Source organism: Synchiropus splendidus, chromosome 15, assembly GCF_027744825.2.
Source record: "Synchiropus splendidus isolate RoL2022-P1 chromosome 15, RoL_Sspl_1.0, whole genome shotgun sequence".
Classification (NCBI taxonomy): Eukaryota; Metazoa; Chordata; class Actinopteri; order Syngnathiformes; family Callionymidae; genus Synchiropus; species Synchiropus splendidus.
Window position 1 is genome coordinate 16,598,643 of NC_071348.1, and position 24,943 is coordinate 16,623,585.

General features: G+C 46.0%; 4 non-coding genes across 4 annotated transcripts; 2 read left to right on the plus strand and 2 right to left on the minus strand.

Annotated features, from left to right (window-relative positions):
* Window positions 1–41: 41 nt before the first annotated feature.
* LOC128746866 (U5 spliceosomal RNA) lies at window positions 42–154 on the minus strand. Its single transcript, XR_008412608.1, has one exon. It is a non-coding gene; the product is annotated as a U5 spliceosomal RNA (small nuclear RNA).
* Window positions 155–1,361: 1,207 nt separating this feature from the next.
* Window positions 1,362–1,435, minus strand: trnai-aau (transfer RNA isoleucine (anticodon AAU)). The gene has a single exon. It is a non-coding gene; the product is annotated as a tRNA-Ile (tRNA).
* A 2,119-nt stretch (window positions 1,436–3,554) lies between these two features.
* Window positions 3,555–3,667, plus strand: LOC128746868 (U5 spliceosomal RNA). Its single transcript, XR_008412610.1, has one exon. It is a non-coding gene; the product is annotated as a U5 spliceosomal RNA (small nuclear RNA).
* A 1,972-nt stretch (window positions 3,668–5,639) lies between these two features.
* trnak-uuu (transfer RNA lysine (anticodon UUU)) lies at window positions 5,640–5,713 on the plus strand. Its single transcript has one exon. It is a non-coding gene; the product is annotated as a tRNA-Lys (tRNA).
* Window positions 5,714–24,943: the final 19,230 nt, after the last annotated feature.

Genomic DNA, 24,943 nt, shown 5'->3' on the forward strand with positions numbered 1-24,943 from the left:
CAAAGTCGTTAATCAGACAGGTTTCATTGAACACAATAAGAAGCCCTACAAGAGCTGGGCTTCAAAAAATTAGTAAATACTCATGTTGTTCTTCTACACGGAAATCTTTAGTAAAAGGCGAAAGATTTATACGATCTGAAGAGAAACATGAGCGAACTACTGACACTGAACCAGAGAAAGAGTTGTATTCTTCCACATCAACCTTTAACTCATGGTGTTGTTCAGCCTTTGAACAAACCAGCACTTCAAGACAATCCTCTGCACCATCGTTCCAATAACATCTGTGAACTAGTGATCGTCTTCTGTTGTCATTGACCTGTTTTGCACACATATAAGTGATCAGAACACAAAAGAGAATTTTCTCATGTTCTGGAGTCGTCCATCCTACATCGTGCTGGTCTCGGTCGCAAACATCATCCACAACTTTCCTGATGTTCGGGAAGAGGGGAAAATGGACACATATCGCTCCGTGGAAACATACCACAAACAGTTTACACAACTTTGTGGTGATCATTTAATACAATAGTTAAATGCATTGTGTTAAATCTATTTATCCTGTGAGTTGATGTGCTGTTGTATGGTTGATATATACTTTGTTAAATTATCACCTACATATATATGTTTACATATCCATGTATGGTTTATATTTTGCAGAAATTCTGTAACAGAAGACTCATCACCAACTGCTTCAGTGTTGGTGAGACCGTCCACTTCCAGGAGCTGACCAGAGGACCACTGGCACAGACCACATGTTTTTGTCGCAGATGAAGCCTCTCCTTTGTGAACAAACAGTTATCAGTGCACCACAACTGCTCGTTCAAGAGTCACCTACCTGTTTAACAGAGCAAAGGTCCTTGCATATTATAATTCATCTCTGCAATAAAACAAAGCTGTGTTCAACTCAGTTTGTTGACATTTGATTGATTTTGATTTTTTTCTGTGAAGCCATTTTACACAAAAAGAAATGTTCAATATCAAACTCCTTATTTGCAAAATATAAAATAAAAGAACTCATTCATTTATACTCATCCAATACACACAGTAAAAAAGTCAAACTTGAAGTGAACTACTACACAAAAAAGCGATCCAGAAAGCTCTATATGTTTTCTTTCATATTTAGCCTGAATTCAGATCAGTTTTAAGGTTGGGATGTGCAATATCCTGTCAATAAAACAGTTAGTCAGTGGAGCATGAGGCATGTGATCTCAGGGACTGGTGTCAGGCAAATACAGAAGAGGAGAGGCATTTCCTCTATGAGAAGCTTCACTGAGGCATGAGCATTGAATAACAGAGATGAAATGGGGGAAGTTGCACATGTACAGGATAAAATAACAGAAATACCTTAAAGCTTTATGTCACAGTGGCCAGTATGGGGATCGAACCCATGACCTTGGCATTATTAGCACCACGTTCTAACCATCTGAGCTAACCGGCCAGTTGCAGGACTTATTATTCATACATTTCAGGTGATATTATCATATAGCAAGCTGGAGTTGGACTTGTCACAACAGTGTCTGTTTCTCCAGCAAGGATTCAAGGCCTTTCTTTCTCAATTCCATCTTCCTGATTGAAACGGATCCAAATTACAGGCAGATTAAGGAAGCAGATTAAAGGTGTATTCTTTTTGAAGGAGCCACCAAACCGCGCCTTTGAAACAGGCGTGAGTCATCTGAAGTTGGAGCTGAGATTATTATTCATACAAGAAATGTATCAAAATAGTAAAAGTAGTTTACCTGCAAAGTTTCAATGTTCAGCACCGATCGAAGCCTTTGAATCACATTGACCTTTGAAACATCACGTACCACAACATGAACATTGTGTTCATCACTGAGAGTCTATTCCTGAAATAGATGGTGACTCAGCTATGTTTGTAATATATGTTATTTGGTCTTTGTCTCTCGCTCAACACACGCACAAATCAAGCTCATGCGCTAAATATATGGAGCATAAACAAATGGATCAATGAGAGACATTGGCGTTTACAGACGACACAGTTGATCTTTCATTGGACTCAACAATGAACTACAGGTGGTCAGAGGCATGAGAGCGTGGCCATGTGTTTCCAGTGTTTTGAGCAGCTCTGTGGTCACCTGCTTCATGCTTCAGACTGCTGAGCTGCCTCTTGTGATTCTCTGCAATGGGCCACCAGGAGAGTCAGATGTCAGATGTGGCAGTGAAATGAGGGGTGAAAGGGGATTATAGTAACAGCTGAAAGATTAATCTCAAACAAGGCCGATACAGAAGTTCCAAAACCGAGCGGCTCATCTGTGACCTTGAGATGATAATCATGGGCTCGTCCAGGACTGGAACCTGGGACCTCTCGCAGCCCAAGCCATTATCACACTGCTCGACCAAGGAGCCCTATTTATGTTCTCTATACAGCAGGAGAAGAACCATGATCACAAAGGTGATGAACAAGTTGTACAAGGAGACATTTCAAGGATCAGAAAACCTATATGTGTGTTTTAGAGAAACTGGATGAATACAAAGACATCTTCCCTCTTTGTTTGTTGTCCACCCAGAGAGCGATCAGATCCTTTATTGCATTTTGAGTACACGTAGTTTCAGCATCTAGCGCTGAGTCGCTTGAGAGACACAGCCAAGGTCACGCCTCACAACCAACTGATGACAGTTTTCATGATATAGATTTATGTTTAATGTGCCGACGACATGCGTAGTTTCCACAGCCAATATATAGTGTGCCCTGTGTATATTAAGCAATAAGATATGAAGATATGATGTCAACAAAAACCACTGTGTGCCTCACTGACATTTCCCAACTTTTCACACTTCTTCTTTTAGAAGACAAAAAAATGCTGACACCTCATCGGTTAACTTCGATGTGCTTCCAGGGTTGGAACACAAATCTGCACCCACTGAGCCACTTGTGCATCAGTTTGAACCCTCTGACACAGATTGATATGTGTGTCGTGGAGATCGGCATCATCTCTGGAACAGTGAGTGCAATCTTGTATTTTAATTGCAAGCTGATCACATCCTTGGGTGGACTGGAACCACCAACCCTGGTTGGGTTGGTGAGTCACGCTGCAACCAAGCCTCGTTGGCGCAGTAGGCAGCGCGTCAGTCTAGTAATCTGAAGGTGGTGAGTCTAACAAGGCGCACTGTCTTTTTGAAAAGTGATATGGATTTCCATCCCATTCATTTACGTTCAACTGTTTTGTGGGACAAGCTTTGCAACATGACTCCTCGCACGACCTTTATTTATGGTATGTTTCTACAGAGCGATATGTGTCCATTTTCCCCTCTTCCTGTACATCACGACAGTTTTGGATGATGTTTGCAACCGAGACCAGCACAATGTGGCATGGATGACTGCAGAACACGGGAAAATTCTCTTTTGTGTTCTGATCACTCATATGTGTGCAAAACAGTTCACTGACGACAGAAGACGGTCACCAGTTCACAGATGTTAATGAAACGATGGTTCAGAGGATTGTCTTGAAGTGCTGGTTTGTTGAAATGCTGAACAACACGATGAGTTAAAGGTTGATGTGGAAGAATACACCTCCTTCTCTGGTTCAGTGTCAGTAGTTCACTCATGTTTCTCTTCAGATCGTATATATATCTTTCGCCTTTTACTAAAGATTTCCGTGGAGAGCAACAGCATGAGCTTATACTAATTTTTCACACTCTGCTCTTGGAGGGCTTCTTATTGTGTTCAATGTAACTCGTCACGTCAATAACTTTGGATCACAAGTGCAGAGTTGTTATTCCCAAGATGTGTATCGATGAAGCAGCAGAGTGTGTTGTCTAACTTCAATTGAGCCATCACTCCATTTCCATGGTTTTCAGAACATGTTTTCCTGCTCTCAAAGTGTCTCTCTTTTTGTAGAGATCCTCATTCTCATGTCTCTGTGACGTAATTGGTCAGCACGTTTGGCTGTTTCATCCCATTGAGACCTACGTGTTGGTCGTCCGCGTCCAGCCTTAATGGGACATTTGTGGTGTTGACAGTTGAGGCACAAATATTCTGCCATCCATGGTTAGATGGCAAAAACAATTGGCAAAGCCTGAGAATTGAACCCAGGTCAACTGCTTGGAAGGAAGCTACAGTTTACACAAGAACACCATTGCACAGATTCCTGTCAATGAACATTCACTGTCACAAAGAGAAATCGAAAATAGCGGATGAACAAACATGCGGTGAGATGAGGTTTTTGGCCGACTCAGTTCGGCCCCTCAGCTTCTCTATTTTTTTAAGTCCATGTCAGCTCAAGATATGTATCTACTCAGTTCCACTCTGTACATAAATTGATGCATCAGCCAAAATATAGCAGTGTGAGTGTTCTGAATGTGGGTTGGAATACTTGAGCTTCATTTTCTAAATGTTGTGATGTCTGCCCTGCTCGCCCCTCTCTGTCGCTCTTTTGCCTATTTTGGATTCCTACTGACTCAGAAGTCCGAAAGATTGTAGAATGTCCTTCATTCATTTCCTTCAGTTCTTCATTAATTTTTTTCATCATGATTTGTAATTGTGCCAAAATCGCTGACTCACCTGCAAAGCATATCGTGAGTACTTTGAACTAATTTCACCAGTTAAATCTGCCAAAACACAAAACTCTGTGACCTTCTCTGTGACCTTCTTCATTCCTAACCTTCTCCCTGAGTTTTCGACTGCATCCCAACCTGTAATGCTTGGTGGAAAGGCATGTAGTAGTGGATGGACTCACCAAGCTGTGACTAGCCAAACTGCAAACATGGAGCTTGAAGTAGTTACAGCTCTACACCTGTTGTAGAAAGCTGGTGAAGTGAAAAGTTTGTGTTGGTTTTGAATGAATCTGGTTGCATTCTGGAACATCAGGCGTAATTTTCCAGTGTCTCGTCTGGGTAGATCATCTGAACAGATGATCTGAAATATTGAAGCACAGTATCACAAACTTTACTCTTGTTTTGTGACAGCTTTACACTTCCAAATCCTAGCTACAGTTAATGATGTGATCACCCTTTTCCTAAACTTCCTCATTTATTCCAGGTACGTCCCATATGGTGTCGTAGTTTGGCCCCTGGTATGGGAACCACATCGGGACGCTCCAATCGATCAGTCACCATGATCATGATCAAGCCATAAACCCCTTTGGGTGGACCCCTGTCCCATAGGTTGTCGTTTTCCTGGTTCTTGCCCAGGACAACCAGCGTTGACTATTAGCTTGGAGCTTCTGACCTTGTGCTGGCACTTTGACTTAACATGTGTAATCCGTGCTTTTGACAACAACTTTTGAATGCAAAACACTGAGATAAGATTTCAGCATCAGAGCGATTCACTGTCACCATTGGTATTTATGTACAACTGTTTTGGGACACAAGCTTTTCAACACGACTAAGTGATGCGAGCCATGTGACAACACAATGTCCATGCGATCGGTTCAATGAGGTTTGTGACAAAGAAGTGGAAGACCGTGTTGGTCAATTCAAAGATGAAATGGTGGAACCTTTTGCTCTCATTCTCTTTACTCATTTATTCCCTAAAGTACTGCTACCATCTTTCTTTCACACTCTCTCTTTGCTGAAAACACATCGCTATCACTGACTTCAATCACACAATCCTTCTGCACATTCTTCAATCCTTGAAAACTGAAAAACTTTTGTTCACAGATCCACAATTTGTTCTGTATCAGCATGTCTCCGTGGTGCAATAGGTTAGCGCGTTCGGCTTTTAACCGAACGGTTGGTGGTTTGAGCCCACCCAGGGACGAGACCTGCTTTATCTTGCAGTAAAAACATCATTCATGTACTCACTCTGACAGACATGATGTTGATCTCCATAAAACCAATCCTCTCAAACAGGGGTCACCAAACTGTCCCAGAAAGGGCTGCAGGTTTTTGTTCCAACCAACCAAACACACAGTTTAACCAATCAGGTGTCAATTTGGAGACCCCAACTCTTAACCATCGTTCCATGAACATATGTGAACAACTTCTATTATTATGATTATTATTATAAATATATCCTCACAGTCCCTTGTCCCATGATCGTAGACAGAGACATAGACATAGACTCCCACAAGTCCCATATGGTCTAGTGGTCAGGATTCCTGGTTTTCACCCAGAAAACTACCATCATTATGGTTTGTTGATGTTGTTCAAAGACAGATTGTTGTCATTACTCACCTGTTCCAAACCTCCGTTAACTCGAGAGAAGGCATAAATCCCGCTACGTTTCACACGCCAAACGAGCACTGTAACATTCAGTTGATATCTTTGTTGTCGAACCTGTGTCCGTCTAAATAAACACGTCAACTTATCAACCACTGCCTCAGACAGCTGGTGTCAGTGTAACCAGAGAAGATCTTTAGTTCGGGTCTGATAGCAGTGTACTATCTATTTCAGATTTATGAAACTTCTGAAATCGGATGACATCCATCACATCACACATCATACAATATTTATGAGCATCAAAAACAAAAAAATAATAAGATTTTTGTTTTCCAGTGACATAAAGTGCTGCTCCAAAGAAGGGACAGAAATATGTTTTCTCCATGGAAGCTTTTAAACCACAAATAAATTGTCCTGATATTTAAACAGTTTGGTTTGTCTTGGAAAGATACAAATGCAGATATATGTATGAATGTATATATCTATATATCTTGTGCTGGCCAGCTTTATAAAATTAGTTCTGAGGAGCTCTTCTGTTTGTGAGGAGAGTATCAAGCATTGGTGCTCAAGCTGATCTGAACTTGTCCTCCGCGACCATCTGAAGATATCTTCCTTTTAAATGCAGTCTAAAGTCCAATGTTCATCTACGAGGGAGATGCAAACATGTTGAACAGACGATGGATGGCAACTAGTCAGAAGTTCGGATCACCTGTATCACATGTGTCTCCTTCATCGTTGCTGCAGCGTCTCAGGACCCCGCCTCCCCAGTAGAGCCCTGGTAACCAGTGTTGGGCAAGTTACTTTAAATCAGTAACTTAGTTACAGCTAGTTAGTTACCTCATTGAAAAGTAACTTTGTTACTTAAGTTACTCATTACTTTCAAAGTAACTAGTAAAAACAAAATAATCTTAGAAAAGTCACGGTCATCGGCCTGGGTTGGGAACCAGCAACACTGGGACAGAGTTATCCTTATTTGTGTGGCCTGCAGCAGTGCCAGAGATTGAATTAAAAAAAAAAAAAAACATCTGCTGCCATCGCTCTTAAGTACGGGTGGACGTACTCATGCAGGTCCACTATACTAACAAGGATCCTGTCAGCAGTGTTTAGATCTCTGTTCACATCTCTGTCAAAAGAGTTTTGTGGTACATTCTTTTTCTATTTCAGGAATATTTTATCTGACTGTCCATTGTGTGGGGACAAGGGTGGGAATATTCTTTAAAAACACCTGGGAAATTATAAGATCCAGAGAAATAATCCCAGGAAGAGTTTTATTGGTGGAATGTTTTGACTGGAACAAGAAAGTGAGAATCATGAATGTGTACACTCCTCCAGACTCTGCCTAGTTCAATGTCATAATGCCATCAGAAGTTCCCCTATTGAGCAGGTATCAAGATAACGGTTGCTAACATGGAGGTAATGTCATCTCCTAAAACCAACAAGTCACGTCTTCCAATCTCCTTGAGGGACCTAACGATGAAAGTGACCTGGTTCAAGGAAGTTGAGCAAAATGAGCAGTTTGTCGCCACGAGTTACAAAACACAGCTGATATCAGGTTTGTCATGTGCTCACCACAAACATCGGCTAAGACATAGGAACACACACATTGCATCAGGTTACACACGTGACTCTTGCCTAGGAGCCTGGATAGCTCAGTCGGTAGAGCATCAGACTTTTAATCTGAGGCTCAAGTCCCCGTTCAGGCGATGCTTTGTGTCTGGCCAAGTTGGCTGTTTCACTGGTTGTGTGTTGGTGTAGGTTGCAAACGGACTTGGTTCAGGCTCTGATACGTAAAAAAAAAAGTATCAGAACTTGAAAATATCAAACTATAGCAGAAAGGCTCTTTCTAATGAATTCAGTATTAAATCTACCGTTCTGAAAATTTTTCTGAGTTATCAACATTTTTTTTTTGTTTTCGTTCCGAAACCCAAATGCGTTTTCTGCACTGTTCACACACTGATCAGATGAGCTTCAAAACATGTACATTTCACATGCCACTGTAGCAGAAGGGATCTATCAAGTAGGTGCAGCACGAATTCAGCCTGTCTGAAGTGGTTTCAAAGAGTTATCAACTTTATTATGTTTATCGGTCTAAAAAACACCTTCTCTCAGGTTGAAAACGCATTTTCGGCACTGTTCACTCACTGATCAGAATAGCCTCAGAACATGAAAATGTCACCAGCAACCATAGGAGAAACACTGTTTCTAGTATATACAACACTAAACCTACATTTCTGAACTGTCTTTAGAGGGTAATCAACAATTTTATTTTTGCCAGTCCGAAACCCACTTTCTTTTTTGCTGAAATCACTATATTATTATTATATTATATTCTGAACTGTTCACTCACTGCTCAAGGATGCCTGAGAACATGAAAATTTAACCTGACTTCACAGTAGAAGCCTTCATTCTAGTAGCTGCAGAACTATTTCAACCTCTCTGAAGTGGTTTCAGAGAGTTATCAACATTTTTATGTTGGTCTCAAAACCACAGTGCCTCGGGCTGAAAATGCGTTTTCTGCACTGTTCACTCACTGCTTAGAAGGGGGACTCAGAACGTAAAAATTTCACCTGCAATTATCGGAAAAACGCTCTTTCTAGTATATTCAACACTAAACCTCTACAAATAGGGCGCTGTGACTGGCCTACAAGCAGTCAAACCGTTCCACATTCCCTGCTTCCAAGCCATGGGATGAGTTTGACGAGAGCCAGGCGCTGCTATGAGGTGGATCCGGAGACTTTGGTCCCAGAGATGGCTGAATTCCATGTGGTGGAGTCACGCAAGTTCCCACTTGTCACCCCCGCTACATGGCATCAGCCGCCCATCGCATCGAAGTTGAGCTCTCTCTCCACCGCCAGCTCAAGAATCATCCCACTTCACTGACGACGAGCTGGCGTTGGATGGCGAGACTACTCACAGGGTACGACAGCATGTTGTCTGCCCACAACTGGAAGAAATCCAGACTATTCCCGGCCCAGTTCTGAAACTCCACTGGCACTAGGACCACACATGGTCAGGTACGGCGCTTACTACAAGGTGGAGGGTTTGGATTTGCGGCGCAGTGTTCCCTCTCACTTAGCCATCATGCACGATGCCCTCGCCCCGGGAGCTTGACCTACCCCCTGAGGAGTGACTACCCGCTGACAGAGCCACCATCACGCAGTAGAATGGTGTCTACGTTGTCGGCAACCAGCTCATTGCGCTTGAGAACATCATCGCGCTCCTTATGAGCTCTGTGGACAGGCTCATCCATCGCAGAACCTCTCTTACTCCACCAGAGATTTTGGAGATTCAACAGTCCGTCGGCGTGTTCTTATGCTCGCGGCGCCTCCTCCACACACAGCCGCTGCCCGGGGGAAATACCGTCACTGGTCTAAGGGGCGGTTTGAGCCCAGCCGTGGGGATCATAGCCAATCTGATCATCGCTGCTCCTCTTGGAGAGACCGGTCGGCTGCGCTCACCTCTGCTCCCTCCAAAAGCGTAGGAAGCACTTTGTATCTAAAAGTATGCATCTAAACCAAAGTCTAACTTGAAAAAAAATAAAAAAATAAGATGCATTACTTTGGTATCTGGCCTGTTTCTTTTCTGCCCAAAATTACGGTTTATCACCGGCCACGTTTTCTTACGGTTCCAGTCAGTGCGATTTGTTTTTGCTTGAGATCGTCTCAGGAGTCCGAGCAGTATAGTAACGGTCTCTCTGCCTCTTTACCCCTGACGTCAGAACTGTCCCTGGGGAAGTTTCTGGAGCTAAGAAATGATGTTTTTCCTCAGCTTTGACACAATAAGAAGCATAGGCGTCAAATAACTCTTGCCCTTCTCTCAACAGATCCCAGTTCCAGCCAAAAGTCAGGAGAGTTTCAATTCTATTTATTTCTCAGACTCGCCACGTTCCAGCAGGGGTCGCCACAGGACCGCCAATGCCACCTCTTCAGAGGATCACACAGTAGGCGCAGCGTGCCAGACCTGCTCTGTTCTCAGCTCCCTCACGCGATGTCTGATTCGATGTCGGTCTGTGATTCTGTACTCTGCAGCCCACCAAACCTCTCAGAGGCAGGTAGGACATCGTCATCTACGGAGTCATCTCTTTTTGAGGATGATTGGGCCGGTCCCTCGGGGTCCATCTCAGGAGAATTGCAGTGTCAGATCAAGGTACACTGCAGCCCGAGTTCATCACACAAGTCATCACAAGTTTGGGGGCCTTACTTCCTCTGACGGCTCACCTAACAAATGCGAGTCTGTTTTTGAAGATCCAGCGGGACAGAAATTTCCGAGAGGAGTGGGGGCTGAGCACCGACGGCCCTTTCGACCAGGACCCGACCCGGAGGGCGGGTCCTCTCCTGTGCTCAGGGCGCCTGTCTTGACAGAGTATCTTCCGAACTGAAAGAGCCTGTGTCCTCACCTGCCCATATGGATCGAGAAGATACTCAGTCATTGACACGCCCTTCAGTTTCACAGTCAACCCCCGAGGTTCTGCGACACCACGTGGACCTGGGTGAACTCAGAGAACCAGCGGTCATTTCTGATGGAGGAGGCACGCTCTCCTGTCAAAGGAAGTAATCGAGCTCGTGCCAAAGCGATCCACCTACACTGGGTTTTACTCTCGGTACTTTCTGGAACCCAAGAAGACAGGAGAGTGGACACCTGTTCTGGACCTCAGTCTCCTCAACCAATTCATGACCAGACAGCGGTTCTGGACTACCTGGAGACTCCTGGAGTGAGTCAGAGTGTGAGAGTGGAAGACCTCCATAGATTTTGCAGACGCCTACTTCCACAACACGGTTTGGCCGAGTCATACAAAGTTTCTCCAGTTTGGGCTAGAGGGTCAGGTGTATCTACACAACTCTCTAGTGCCTCACACCTTCGCCAAGTGCGTGGAGGCAGGGCTTGAACCACTAAGGAGACAGGGTCTGCGGATTCTGACAGTGTCTTGGATTCTTGGACCACTGGTTGTTTCTAGCCAGGTCCAAACAGGAATCATGAGCGCACACCAGCTTGGTGTTGGAGCACATCGTGCAATAGAGATTCAGCGTAAGCCTGTCCCTGAGTCCCTGAAAACTCAGGTTCGACGTGCGATCATTGTGACCCTGGTGTGCCCCAGTGCCTCTGGTTTCCAGAACTAGTGCAACTTGTGAAGGGCGAGTTTTGGGACTTGCACCTGGTCCAAGCAGGAGGAGCCCTGAAGTCACCACCCCCGCACCTACGTGCCCTGTCTGTCCACCCTGACTGTATTTGTTTTCGTATTGATGGTTCCCCAGTCACCATCCGTCCCAATCCAGCCATCCAACCCGAAGTTAACTCTTCCTCCCACAGATCAGTTCATCATCAGTTCATGCATCAACTCCACATGAGGATGCATCACAGGCTCTCCTACACACTCTGTGGCCATTGAGGGCACTGGATTGCTACTTACAAAGGGTGAAATGTTTTAGATGGTCAGAGAGTCTCCTTATCTGCTATGGCGGCTGCCAGCACGGGGTAGCACTCTCTACTCAGGCTGCACTGGAGGGCACTCAGACACACTCTCCCTGTAGCATGGCTTCCTCCACAGATAAATGTTCCACAGCGTCATGGACTTTGGTCTCCACCTTTGCCAGAGCTTATCTTGTGGAGGCGTCAGCGAACTCCATGGCCCATTCGTGGATCATGGAGGTCTGATCAGGTGCATGCTCTTCAGTTACAATCCTTCACCTTCTTATGAATTCCATGGGAGCTTGATGCTGATATCACAGATCCAATCATACTCCAGCATCATATACATCATTCCCTCACTATTTGTTTTTGTTTTTTTTCCACAGTTTTACAACGTCTGGTCTGGGAAGAAAAGACCAGAATTCCCCTTTTGGACATCTCCTTCCAACATGTTAAGCCACTTGAACCTCTCTTATAGTGTTGTATTGCTAAAATTGTGGCTCAGTGACACCTCGCTCACCTTTCTCGCAGGTGAACCAGGCTCGCTTCCCGTCCGCCACCTTCATTTGCGGGACTCATGATGGACAGGACATGGGTAAATTAATTCTCCTTTTGGGGCTTTGTTTCTTACAGGCCAAGGACACTGTTGTAGATTCAGGTTCTGGTGTCATGTTGAGCCTGCATTTGTTTCCAAGATTGGTTCATGATCCCTCTCCATTACAGGCGCTACCCTGGGACTCCAGAGATGGTTGGCCTCCCCTTTAGGTTTATGTATGAGGCATTTATACAAGCTTCCTGCAGTCTCACCTAAATGCTGTTGGAGATTTGGCCATCCGGCTTCAGAGTGCGTGTTCTGCACGCTAATTCCGTTCCTTCCTCCCTTTTTTCCTCATTTGGAGTTAGGTTGCATAACGGAAGCCCTGGGGACCCTCCGAGTCCCTGAAATAATTTCAGTTATTGCCCGTTCAAGACTCGGAGAAGGAGTTTATGACTACTCCTAGGTGCAGTGTGTTGCAGTGTTTGGAGTTTGGGTGGTTATGGCTCGGGCCGCCGTCCTCACTAGGTGGGGTTTTTCACTGCGAGGGGTCGTACTTACTCACTAGTGGCGGCTAGCTGGGGGTACATTTCTCCCCTCGCTTAGCTCTTGGGGTTATCCAATAGCGAAGCCTCACTAGAGGGCGGAGCACTCTGAAGGAGAACTGTAGGTTCCCAATTGTTACCATTGTTCTCCCAAGTGTGCGAAGCCCTCTAGTCTCGTCACGCAGCTACCGCACTCAATGAGGAAGTTGAATGGAGGGTGAGGCATTATTATACCACCTCCTATATAGGGGAGTAGTCTGCCCCCATTAGGTGGCAAGTTCATGTTTTTTTTCTTCAGTGTTGGAACACGGTTCTGGGAGAATATCCAATAGCAAAGCCTCACTAGAGGGCGTCGCACACTTCTGAGAACAACAGTTACAATAGGTTACCTGCAGTTGTCTGCACTGTTCACTCACTGATCAGAATAGCCTGAGAACAAGAAAATATCACCAGCAACTATATGAAAAAGACTCTTTCTTGTATATTCGCCACTAAATCTACCTTTTTGAACTGTTTTCAGAGGGTTATCAGCAATTGTATTTTTGACGGTCCAAAACCCACCTTCTCTCGGGCAGAAAATGCATTTTCTGCGCTGCTCAGGCGCTGGAAGTACTATGCTTCTAGCAATGCTTTTATTGAAATCAAATTTTCCACAAAACAGAAATTTCTTCTGGTCAGAGACTCAAAGCCGACTGCCCCGGGAGAAGCTGCTGCCGAAGATGCCATTGTCCACGCACGGAGCTCCACAAGCGCTGAGTCTCCTCCGGTTAAATCTGCTCCTGCGGTGATGCGACAAGTCTCTCCCATGACTGCGATGAGACCTCAGTCCTGCCTGAAGTTTCCGTGGTCCAGATGAGCCGCTCCGCTCCTCATCAGTCTCAAGCTTCTTCGCTTGATGTGCCAAATGCGGCGACTCCGTCGGCATGTGACCGGTAAGAATTTAAAGGGAGACGGCCACCCTGCAGTTTACCGGATCAAGTCCAACATGCCACGATGCTCGGCTGAAGCTAAACACCTCCAAATGCATCTGCCCCTATTGGGATTTTTAATTGGTTTCTCTCTCTGAAGCTGCGTTCGAGCCACTTGATCAGGCTCCTTTGGAGCTGGTGGCTTACAAAGCAGCTCTCCTCCGAGTCTTGGCCTCCATCAGGAGGGTTTGGAGAACTATGTGCCTTCTCGATTAGTCCTGACTGTATTTGATTTGGTGTTGGTAATTCGGTGGTCTCACTCCGACCTTTTTTCCCAAATTTCTGTCTGCCTACGTGAAGGCTTTCTGGCCTTCCCCACACCCGGATGAGAACCTCTAGCGCTTCCACAAGGTGTGTCCCGTGAGTGCACTGAGAGCTTATCTGAATGGAGTCAAGGCCTTCAGGAAAACATAGAAGCTGTGGGTGGCTCTGGCAGGTGGTAAAAAGGGGCAACATCCATAGCTGCCTTCAGAGGACTTTCTTTGGCAGAAATCTTACAAGCAGCCTCCTGAGCTTCCGCCTCAACTTTTGCAGATTTCTATTTGTCTGACGTAGCAGCTTCTTCTTTGCCTCATGTTGTCCTGTCTGCAGGTGCTTCCAGCAGCTCTGGGCAATAGATGAGAGAATCACTTGCTGACCGAGGAGAGGCTCTCTTCATCTAAATGCACCTTTTTCCTTCGGTCAGGCGGTGCAACGGGTAAGAGGGCTGATGCTTTTGTGTTTTTGGTGCAATAAAGTGTTTCTCTTCCGCAGCGCTTCTTCGTGGGCCAAATGTCTCTCCGCTGCCAAGTTCTCCCTCCAAATATGGTCGGTTAACTGGATCGAGTCCCACCCTTCAGAAAGACAGTCTGTGGGTGGCTCTCCCTGGTGGAAAGAAGGGGCAGGCACTGTCCCCTCACAGGTTGTCACATTGACTTGGAATTGCCATCATGAAAGCCTATGACACTGCGGGAAAACAGGCACCAGACTCCCTGAGCGCACACTCGACAAAATGCCTGGAAACATCTGTTGCCGCTTTCAAGGGAGTATCTCTTAAAGAAAACTGCCAGGCAGCTTCTTGGTCATCAATCTCTACTTTTGCTGACCACTACTTGTCTGTTGTGTCTGCATCCTCCTTCCCTCTTGTCTTTCTGTCTTCAGGAGCAGCCGAACCCTGCAACCAGTAGGCCTTCATTCACAGCACTGGCTCTGGGACACTGGTATCTGCATCATTACAGTGCTGTGCAGTGTGCAGCGTCCTGAGATCCACCGGATTCCTGCATAACTGTCTATTCATTTGTGAATAAACTCCCTCTTTCATGCTCAGCTCAGACTAGAACCCTGACTATAGCTGCTCAGTAAATGTTTTCTCTCCAGGGATGGAGGATTGTTAATGCCACATTCTATTTCAGCCATATAGTGGCTAAAAGAGGGCAACGCAGTTCTTGCTGATCCAGAGTGTAAGTTACACTCCATATATGAGGGGTTGTGAATGCCACCTTCCACTTCAGCTTACGGTGGCAAAGTTGAGGCAGCATCTCCTGCCACCCGGCGTGCAAAATTACACTCTATTTATGAGGGGTTGTTAATGCTACATCTTCACGACCCATACATTCATTCATTCAGGCTGGATAGACCCCGGGTGTGGCGGTGGCATCGGAACTGTCATAGGCAGGTCCAGTTTGACCTCATGGGTGATTCAGAGTTCCGGATGGGTTTTGGATTGCTCACCTGAGCTCCCCCTTCATCCTGGCTACAATTGGATTCCGGTCACTGCAGGATGGAGGAGTTGAACTCATCGCCCCCTGGCCCCAGAGTGGCCAAGGACTGCGTTGTTTCTTGTACTGTTTGTGTCAAGCTGTGCTTTTGCGTTTGGATCACTTGTCTCCCGCGGTTCATTCAAACAAAGACAATGTTAATAAGCATATTGTTAGGTTGTTCTACTATCTCAAATCCAGCACAGTTCTGCAATTATATTCCGGCGGCGCATGTGACCGGTAAGAAGAAAGTGCCACCTCAATCAGCGACGTAATGAGAGCCACGCTGATGCCGGGGTTCGGCCAAAACCTGGCTGGGACGGAGCCCTCTCAGTGTCCGGAGATCGTACAACGGCTCGCCTCTACTACCGGACCTGCATGGGGGAAAGGGCGGAAGGGAGGTGCACAGATCAGAGCGATGGCCAACAGTTTGACCTTTTTGTGCTCTCAAGACAACTCTGTCCAGGGGATGAGGTGACCCAGGTGCAGCTGACTGCCAACATCGGACCATCCTCTGCTCCAGGGTCCAGTGCGTCTCTCGTAGGTGTCATTGCATGAGTCCTCAAAATGCCTCAGGCCTCATATTCAGCCGCCACAGCAAACCGGAGAAGAAGTTCTACAGTGGACGTGTTGTGATGCGTCATGGGATTATTTGGGGTCACAAATTCGGGGCGCTCTTGTTATGTTGCCGTGTCATCATTTGGAAGTTGGAACTGTGAATAAAACCTGCTGTGTTGATAGGTCCTGTGTGTTTTCCTTTCAGCTTTGGCTACCATAAGGTGTGTCTCTTCAACCCTCTTGGGAGAACGAATCAAATGTCTGGACCATCATTGAGCAGTGTCGCCAGGTTCGCGGACAGGACCCCAGGCGACCAGACCCGGAGGAGAGGTCGAGGCCGAGGCGCTGGCAGGAGCGAATTCAATATGAATAATAATAAAAAAAACGCAAATACGATGCTTCAAGCAATGATTTTATTGAAAACAAATTTTCAACAAAAACAACAATCCGGACTATTCCCGGCGCAGTTCTGACACTCTACTGGCACTAGCACCGCACGTGGTCAGGTACGGAGCTTAATAGGTGGAGGGTTTGGATTTGCGGGCCAGTGTTCGCTCTCACTCAGCCGTCATGCATGATGCGCGATGCCCTCGCCCCTGGAGCTTGACCTCCCCCCTGAGGAGTGACCATCCCACCCGGCACTGACAGAGCCACCATCGCGCAGTAGTATGGTAAATGGTGTCGGCAAACAGCTCATAGCGCTTGAGAACATCATCGCACTCTTTATGAGCTCCGTGGACTCCACCAGAGATTTTGGAGACACAACAGTCCGTCAGCGTGGTGCTCTGCTCGCGGGGCCTCCTCCACACACAGCCGCCGCCTGGGGGGAACACCGTATAATAGCCGGGCTGATCATCGCCGCTCCTCTTGGAGAGACCAGTCGGTTGCTCTCACCTCTGCTCCCTCCAAAAGCGTAGGAAGAACTTTGTATGTAAAAGTATGCATCTAAACCAAAGTCTAACTTGAAAAAAAATAAGATGCATTAATTTGGTATCGGGTCTGTTTCTTCTCTGACCAAAATTAGGGTTTATTAGACGCCAAGTTCTCTTCCGGTTCCAGTCAGTCCAAACTCTGGCTTCAAAAATTTGTTTTTGTTTGACATCGTCTCAGGAGACCGAGCAGTATAGTAACAGTCTCTCTGCCTCTTTATCTCTGACGCCAGAACGGTCGTGGGGAAGTTTCTGGAGCCAAGAAGTTATGTTTTTCCTCAGCTTCGCCACAATAAGAAGGACAGGCGTCAAATAACTCTTTCCCGTCTCACAACAGAACCCGGTGCAAGTCAAAAGTCAGGGGAGTTTCAATTCAGCTATTGACTCTTCTTATTCCTCAGACTCGCCAGTTTCCAGCAGGGGTCGCCACAGGACCGCGAAAGCCACCACTTCGGAGTATCACTCAGTAGGCGCTGCGTGCCAGACCTGCTCTGTTCTCAGCTCCCTTGTGCGATGTCTGATGCGATGTCTGTCTGTGATTCTGTTCTCTGCAGCCCTCCAAACCTCTCAGAGGCAAGCAGGACATCGTCATCTCCAGAGTCATCTCTTTCTGAGGATGATTGGGCCAGTCCCTGGGGTCTCCATCTTAGGAGAATTGCAGTGTCAGATCAAGGTAAACTGCAAGTTTGGGGAACCGAATTCCTCTGACGGCTCAGATGACAAAAGCGAGTCTGTTTTTGAAGAACCAGTGGGACTTGAAGTCCCCAGAGGAGTGGCCGCTGAGCACCGACGACCCTTTCGTCCTAGAGCCGCCCTGGAGGCCAGGTCCGCTCCTGTGCTCAGGGCACCTCTCTCCTCACCTCCCCATATGGATCGAGAAAATAAACAGTCATTGACACGCCCTTCAGATTCACAGTCAACCCCCAGGTTTTGCGTCACCACATGGACCTGAGTGAACTCAGAAAACAAGCAGTCATGTCTGATGGAGGAGGACCGCGATTCCTGTCAAAGGAAATAATCTAGCTAGTGCCAAAGCGATCCTCCTACACTGGGTTTTACGGCGGGTTCTTTCTGGAACCCAAGAAGACAGGAGAGTGGAGACCTGTTCTGGATCTCAGTCTCCTCAACCAATTCATGACCAGACACCGGTTCCAGACTACCAGCAGATTCCTGGAGTGAATCATAGTGTCAGAGTGGATGACCTCCATAGATCTTGCAGATGCCTACTTCCACAACACGGTCTCTAGTGTCTAGGGCCTCGTTTTTTCGCCAAGTGCATGGAGGAGTGGCTCGACTTACTAAGGAGACTGCGGATTATGACATACTTGGACTACTGGTTGAGTCCAAACAGGAGTCATGAGCGCACACCAGCTTAGCAGAAGGGGTCTTTCTAGTAGCTGCAGAACAAATTCAATGTCTCCGAAGTGGTTTCAGAGACTGATCAACATTTTTATGTGTGATGGTCTGAAAGCTACACGTCCCTCGGGCAGAAAACCTGTTTTCTGCATTGTTCACTCACTGCTCAGCGATCCCTCAGAACATGAAAGTTTCACCTGCAACGAGAGCGAAAAAACGATTTCTAGTATATTCAACACTAAACGTCTGCGAATAGGACGCTGCGACTGGCCTACAAGCAGTCGAACCGTTGCACATTTCCTTCTTCCAAGCCATGGGATGAGTTTGACGAGAGCCAGGCGCTGCTATGAGGTGGATCTGGAGACTGTGTTCCCAGAGTTGGCTGCATTCCGTATGGTGGAGTCAGGTTCCCGCTTGATCTTCTCCTGCGCCTCATGTCATCCGCCGCCGTCGTATCGAAGTTGAGCTCTCTCTCCACCGGCAGCTCAAGAATCATCCCTCTTCACTAACGGCCTGCTGGCGTTGGATGGCGAGACTACACACAGATCACGACCGCATGTTGTCTGCCCTCAACTGGAAGAAATCTGGACTATTCCCGGCGCGGTTCTGACACTCCACTGGCACTCGGACCACACTTGGTCAGGTACAGAGCTTACTGCCACATGGAGGGTTTGGATTGGCAGCGCGGCGTTCCCGCTCACTCAGCCGTCATGCACGATGCCTGATGCGTTCGCCCCGGAATCTCGACCTCCCCCGTGAGGAGGGACCATCCCACCCACCTCTGACAGAGCCACCATACCGCAGTGGAATGGTGTGTACGCCGTCGGCAACCAGCTCACAGCGCTTGAGAACATCATCGCGCTCTTTATGAGCTCCGTGGACCGGCTCATCCATCGCAGAACCTCTCTCACTCGACCAGAAATTTTTTTTCTTTTCAACAGTCCGTCAGCGTGGTGCTCCGCTCATGGCGCCTACTCCACACACAGCCGCTGTCCGGGGGGGAACACCGTCGCTGGTCGAAGGGGCGGGGTGACCCCAACCATCCAAATCATAGCCGTGCTGATCGTCGCTGCTCCTTTTGGAGAGACCAGTCGGTCCCTCCAAAAGATTAGGAAGAAAACTTTGTATCTAAAACTATGCATCTGTAACAGGTTTGAATACTGTGACCTTGTCTACAGTTAAAAAGTGGTGTCTCAATGTGGTCACACAAGGCTTCCACATGTGTCGATGGTGAGATCTAGGTAATCCAAGGGATTCTTTTTTTTCATTGTGGTAACCCACACCACAATTAGATCTCTTTCTGAAACATCACTCACAAACACAACAACTGTCAGATATCATGAACCACATGCATAATTGCTTTTCATCTGAATGTATAATTCTGCCATTAAACCTTTTGGCTAGTGTTGAGAAATAATAAAACTTTACTTTTCACCAAACACCGTTATTCACCACAAGCAAACCGAACTCCACACAACTCAATCACCCGTGCCATGTCAACGTAGGTTGTCAGTATTAGCTTACAAGCGCCACATCCACACAGAGCGAACTCAAAGTACGAAGGAAAAACAGTATACTCAAAAACCACATCACCATCCACACACCGAGACCCCAAATCAGTCAATCCCAAGAGGACAAACATTAGAAACAAAGGGATTTGACTAACCTGAAACTAAATGTGGACAGAGTCACACGAGGCTTCCACATTTGTCGATGGTGAGATAAGTAATGAAAAAAAGTGTCACTTCCTATTTACCCACACATCTTCAATGCCCAACCTCTGTCCTCTCCTGCCCTCTACTGACCGAATTATATACCTGCCGGTTAATCAACTCTTCAAAAACCACCCATGAAACACATCATTTACTGGCTGCTCCACAGTGGCCCTTTTAAGCGTCTCTTGTCTCATGACTTGGGAGGCAGCATGGAGATAAACTGCGTTTTTGGGCCCCCAGTGATGAGGCCCATGGCGCGGCCGACCTAGCTTGCATCACAGCGACGTTGGCACATTGTCAATGGAAAACATGAAGCAGTAGTTTGTGGGAGAAGTTTCCATCTGCACTTATTTCCCTCCGGCGTTTCTACATGTTGATGGATGGAGCTTCATTTGTGTTGGGCGTGGGGTCTGCTGACCGGAAATCCACAGTCCCATAGGCAGGAAATGCTGCTGTCAACCGAGTGAGAAGTAAACAAGATGTGCTAATGACCCTGCTGCTGCAGATCACATCTGCTCAACAAGCTGTCTTTTTAAATCATGTCAATGAGGTTTGCAATTCACATTTCCATCTGTTTTTATCAAACAATTCAAATAAAAGTAGAACATGACATGTATTTCGCTCTGATTTTACATTTAAATGATACAGTTTTTGTACAATATAAACAGTTGATTCTTATGACTGTAAATTATTCTTTTAAACATTTTGCAAAATATTAATTTTACTGCCTTACATCCAGTAATATCATATTTATCTTGTTTGAAACTCAGGACTGCAGTGTCACAGATGTGATGAGTATTTGTATAGATGATGTATAGATGACATTCGATTTTCTCGTTTAAACGGTTGAACCAGGACCTCAGTGAAATGTAATTATTCGCTTTCATGCAACAAAACACGGTCCTTGCACTCTCCTGAAGCCACTTTGGTCGACAAAACTACTGTACAATGCAATCACAAAAAACTATATTCTGATATGACAACCATATAATCAATTAACCTGAAACAAAATGTGGACAGATTCACGCGAGGCTTCCACATTTGTCGATGGTGAGTAAAGTAATGAAAAAAGAGTCACTTCCTATTTACCCACACAGCTTCAATGCCCAACCTCTGTCCTATCCTGCCCTCTACTGACCTAATTATATACCTGCCGGTTAATCAACTCCATGTTGAACAATTAAATGACATCTAACACACACTCTGTGAACACACATAAGTGGGCGTCACACTAGAAAGGCTGTTTTTCCTATAGTTGTACGTGATATTTTCATGTTCAGAGACTATTCCGATCAGTCAGTGAACAGTGCAGAAAACGCCTTTTCAACCCGTCAAAAGCTGGGTTTCAGACCAGAAAAAAAAAAGTGAACCGCCTGAGATATCGTTCAGAAATGTAGGTTTAGTGTTGAATATTCTAAAAAGAGTGTTTATCCTATAGTTGCAGGTGAAATTTTCATGTTGTGAGTAATCCCTGAGCAGTGAGTGAAGAGAGCAGAAAATGCGTATTCAGCTCAAGAAAAGGTGGTTTTCAGACCGACACAAATAAAAATAAAAATGTTGCTAACTCTCTGAAACCACCTTAGACAGGTTGAATTAGTTCTGCACCCTCTCAAAACACCCTTTCTGCTAATATTGGCAGGTAAAATTGTCATGTTCTGAGGTTGATAACCCACTGATAAACAGTTCAGAAAGGTACATTTAGTGCTATATACACTAGAAAGAGTGTTTTTCGTATTGTTGCAGTTGAAATTTTCATGTTCTGAGTCACACCTGGGCAGTGTTTGAACAGTGCACTGAATGCCGTTTTCAAAATATAAAATGCTAAAAACGCTTTGAAAACAGTTCAGAAAGTTTTATTTAGTGCTGAATATACTAGAAATGGTGTTTTTTCTATATTTACACTTGATATTTTCACTGTTCTCAGGCGATTCTGATCAGTCAGTGAACAGTGCAGAAAATGCTTTTTCTCCCGAGGGACAGTGGTTTTCAGACCAACAAACATTAAAATGTTGATAACTCATTGAAACCACTTAGGAGAGGTTGAATTAGTTCTGCAGCTACTAGAAAGACTATAGCAGATTCTGCTATAGTATAGGTGAAATTTTCATGTTCTGAGGCATCGCTCAGAAAAAGTCTAAAAAAAGTACTGAAATGTACATTTAGTGTTGAATATACTAGAAAGAGTGCTTTTCCTATAGTTGCAGGTGAAATTTTCATGTTGTGAGGCATCCCTGAGCAGTGAGTGAACAGTGCATAAAACACGTTTTCAGCCAAAGGAAAGGTAGTTTACAGAACGACACAAGTAAAAATGTTGACAGGTTGAGTTCGTTCTGGACCTTGTACAAATACCTTTTCTGCTATAGTGGTAGGTGAAATTTTCATCTTCTGGGGAATCGCTGAGCAGTGAGTGAACAGTGCGTAAAACGCGTTTCCGGCCAAAGAGAATGTGGGTTTCGGAACGGCAAAAATAAAATTGTTGATAACCCTCTAAAAACAGTTCAGAAATATAGGTTTAGTGTTGAATATACTAGAAAGACTGTTTTTGCTGGTAGTATTTTGAGGTTCTTAAAATATTCTGATCAGTGAGTGAACAGTGCAAGAAAACACGTTTTCAGCCCGAGAGAAGCTCGGTTTCTAAACAGGAAAAAAAATAGTTGATAACCCGTCTGAAATACAGTTCAGAAATGTAGGTTTAGTGTTTATTATACTAGAAAGAGTGTTTTTCCTATAGCTGTTCGAGAAATTTTCATCTTATCTGGCATCCCTGAGCAGTGAGTGAACAGTGCATAAAATCCGTTTTCAGCCAAAGAAAAGGTGGTTTACAGACCAACATAAATAAAAATGTTAACTCTCTGAAATCACTTTAGACAGGTTGAGTTAGTTCTGCACCTTGTAGAAATACCGTTTCTGCTAAAGTTTCAGGTGAAAATTTCATCTTCTGGGGCATCGCTGTCCAGTGAGTGAACAGTGCGTAAAACGCGTTTTCGTCCGAAGAGAAAGTGGGTTTGGGACCGGCAAAAATAAAATTGTTGATAACCCTCTAAAAACAGTTCAGACAGCATAGATTTGTGCTGCAACCACTAGAAAGACCCTTTCTGCTATAGTGGGATGTGAAAATGTCATGTTCTGAAGCTTCCCTGAGAAGTTATGGCACAATGCAGAAAACGCTTTTTCAGTCTGAGATATGGTGGGTTCCGGATCGCCAAACACCTTTATCTGCTCTTTATCTGCTTTCAATCGTTCCTTATTTCCATCTCTCTTTGACCGTAGTCCGAGTGTCGCAGAAATGGAAGGAATATTGAGATCAGGAGGCAAAGCCCTCGCTTCGCCTGCTGGTCTGTCTCACTGACCAAGAACTTGACCGTGGAGAAGAGGAGACCACATGGCGATGGATGCACCCCCACCAGGAACCTTGTGTGACCCAGCTGGATTGCTCCGTCGCTTCTCCCAGAGATGGGAGAACCTTAGGCTAATGTGGAGATGCGCTAGCCGGGGATCCGCTCGTAACTCCAGGTTCGCAAGGCAGGTCAACTTGACTAGGTGGAGAGAGAATCCTCACCACATAGACTGACCTGAGATAAACCATGCGGAGTGCAAACAGGACAGAACAACAACGTCCAGATGCCTTAAGGATTGCAACTGGACCTTGCGTGGGGGCCAACACTGCGGATACGTGCGCAGGAGAAGCGTCAACAAAGTAGGTGAAGATTCACCGGTGGCCTGTCTCTAATCACAGAGGGGAGGCGTGCCAAGAGACCTGCTGCTATCTCCAAATGCCATGTCTCACGCCAGTCCGGCCAACTTGACGTCTAGACCTCACCCCCAAGGTCGGGCAAAATGTTGTTAGTCGGAATGTAGTGAAGTGGCACGAATAACCCTCCATACAGTGGGTCTGGGTGTCCCCCTGGGGCCCTCTTGTTGCCAAATCAGGTGCTTCCCTGCTCCGGCGACTACACAGGGGAACCTGACGCCATCCCATGGCCAGAGCACTAGTTTGAGCCCAACGTGGAAGAACTAGGCACTAATAACGTCCATATTTGGAGGGAGAACTCACCAGCGGAGACACGTTTGGCCCATGACGAAGCACTGCCGAAGAGAGCAATTCTCTCATTTATTGTCCAGAGCTGCTGGAAGCACCTGTAAACAGGACAACGTGAGGCAAAGAAGAAGTTGCTACGTCAGACAAATAGAAATCTGCAAAAGATGAGGCGGTAGCCGAGAAGGCTGCTTGGCAGAAACCCCTCTGAAGGCAGCTATGGACGTTGCCCCTTTTTAACACCTGCCAGAGCCACCCACAGCTTCTCTGTTTTCCTCAAGGCCTTGACTCCATTCAGATATGCTCTCAGTGCACTCACAGGACACACCTGGTGCAAGCGCCAGTGGTTCTCATCCGGGTGGGGGGAAGGACAGAAAGCCTTCACTGAAAAATTCCTGACCTCAGAAGAGGCACAAATAAATTTGGGAAAAAAGATTAATCGAGAAGGCACATAGTTCTCCAAAGCCTCCTGAGGGAGGCCAGGCCCAGGAAGAGAGCTGCTTTCTAAGCCACCAGTTCCAAAGGAGCCTCATCAAGTGGTTCGAAGGGAGCTTCACAGAGAGACGTTAATACCAATTGAAGATCCCAATAGGGGCAGATGAGTCCGGAGGTGGGTCTGAGTCTTCGAAATCCCTGCATGAACTGGACTAGCAGAGGATGTTTACCCAACGGACAGAAGTCTCCACCCATTTAGCATTACATGCTTTGAGTGTTGAGGGTGATTTAGCATTTTGGACCAACTGCTAGCCTTGAAGTAGACATGCTTTGAGGGGACGCCCCAGGATAGGCGGTCCCCTCATCATTTCTGCCCCCTGCTGCAGGACTGTTTGCAGGACATGAACAGGTTGCAGCACACCCTTGTGTGAGTGTGTGTGTGAGCACAGGTGGCAGAGTTACGCAGTCCAGAACACCTCCCGGGACTCTGGAACACCTATGAGGTCATCTTGACCACAACGCTTAACCCCCAGCCTTGCAATGTGGCCTGACCTGAGAACCATGTGCAATTACCATGGCCATCCATACCGGACGTCTAACTTGCACCGCT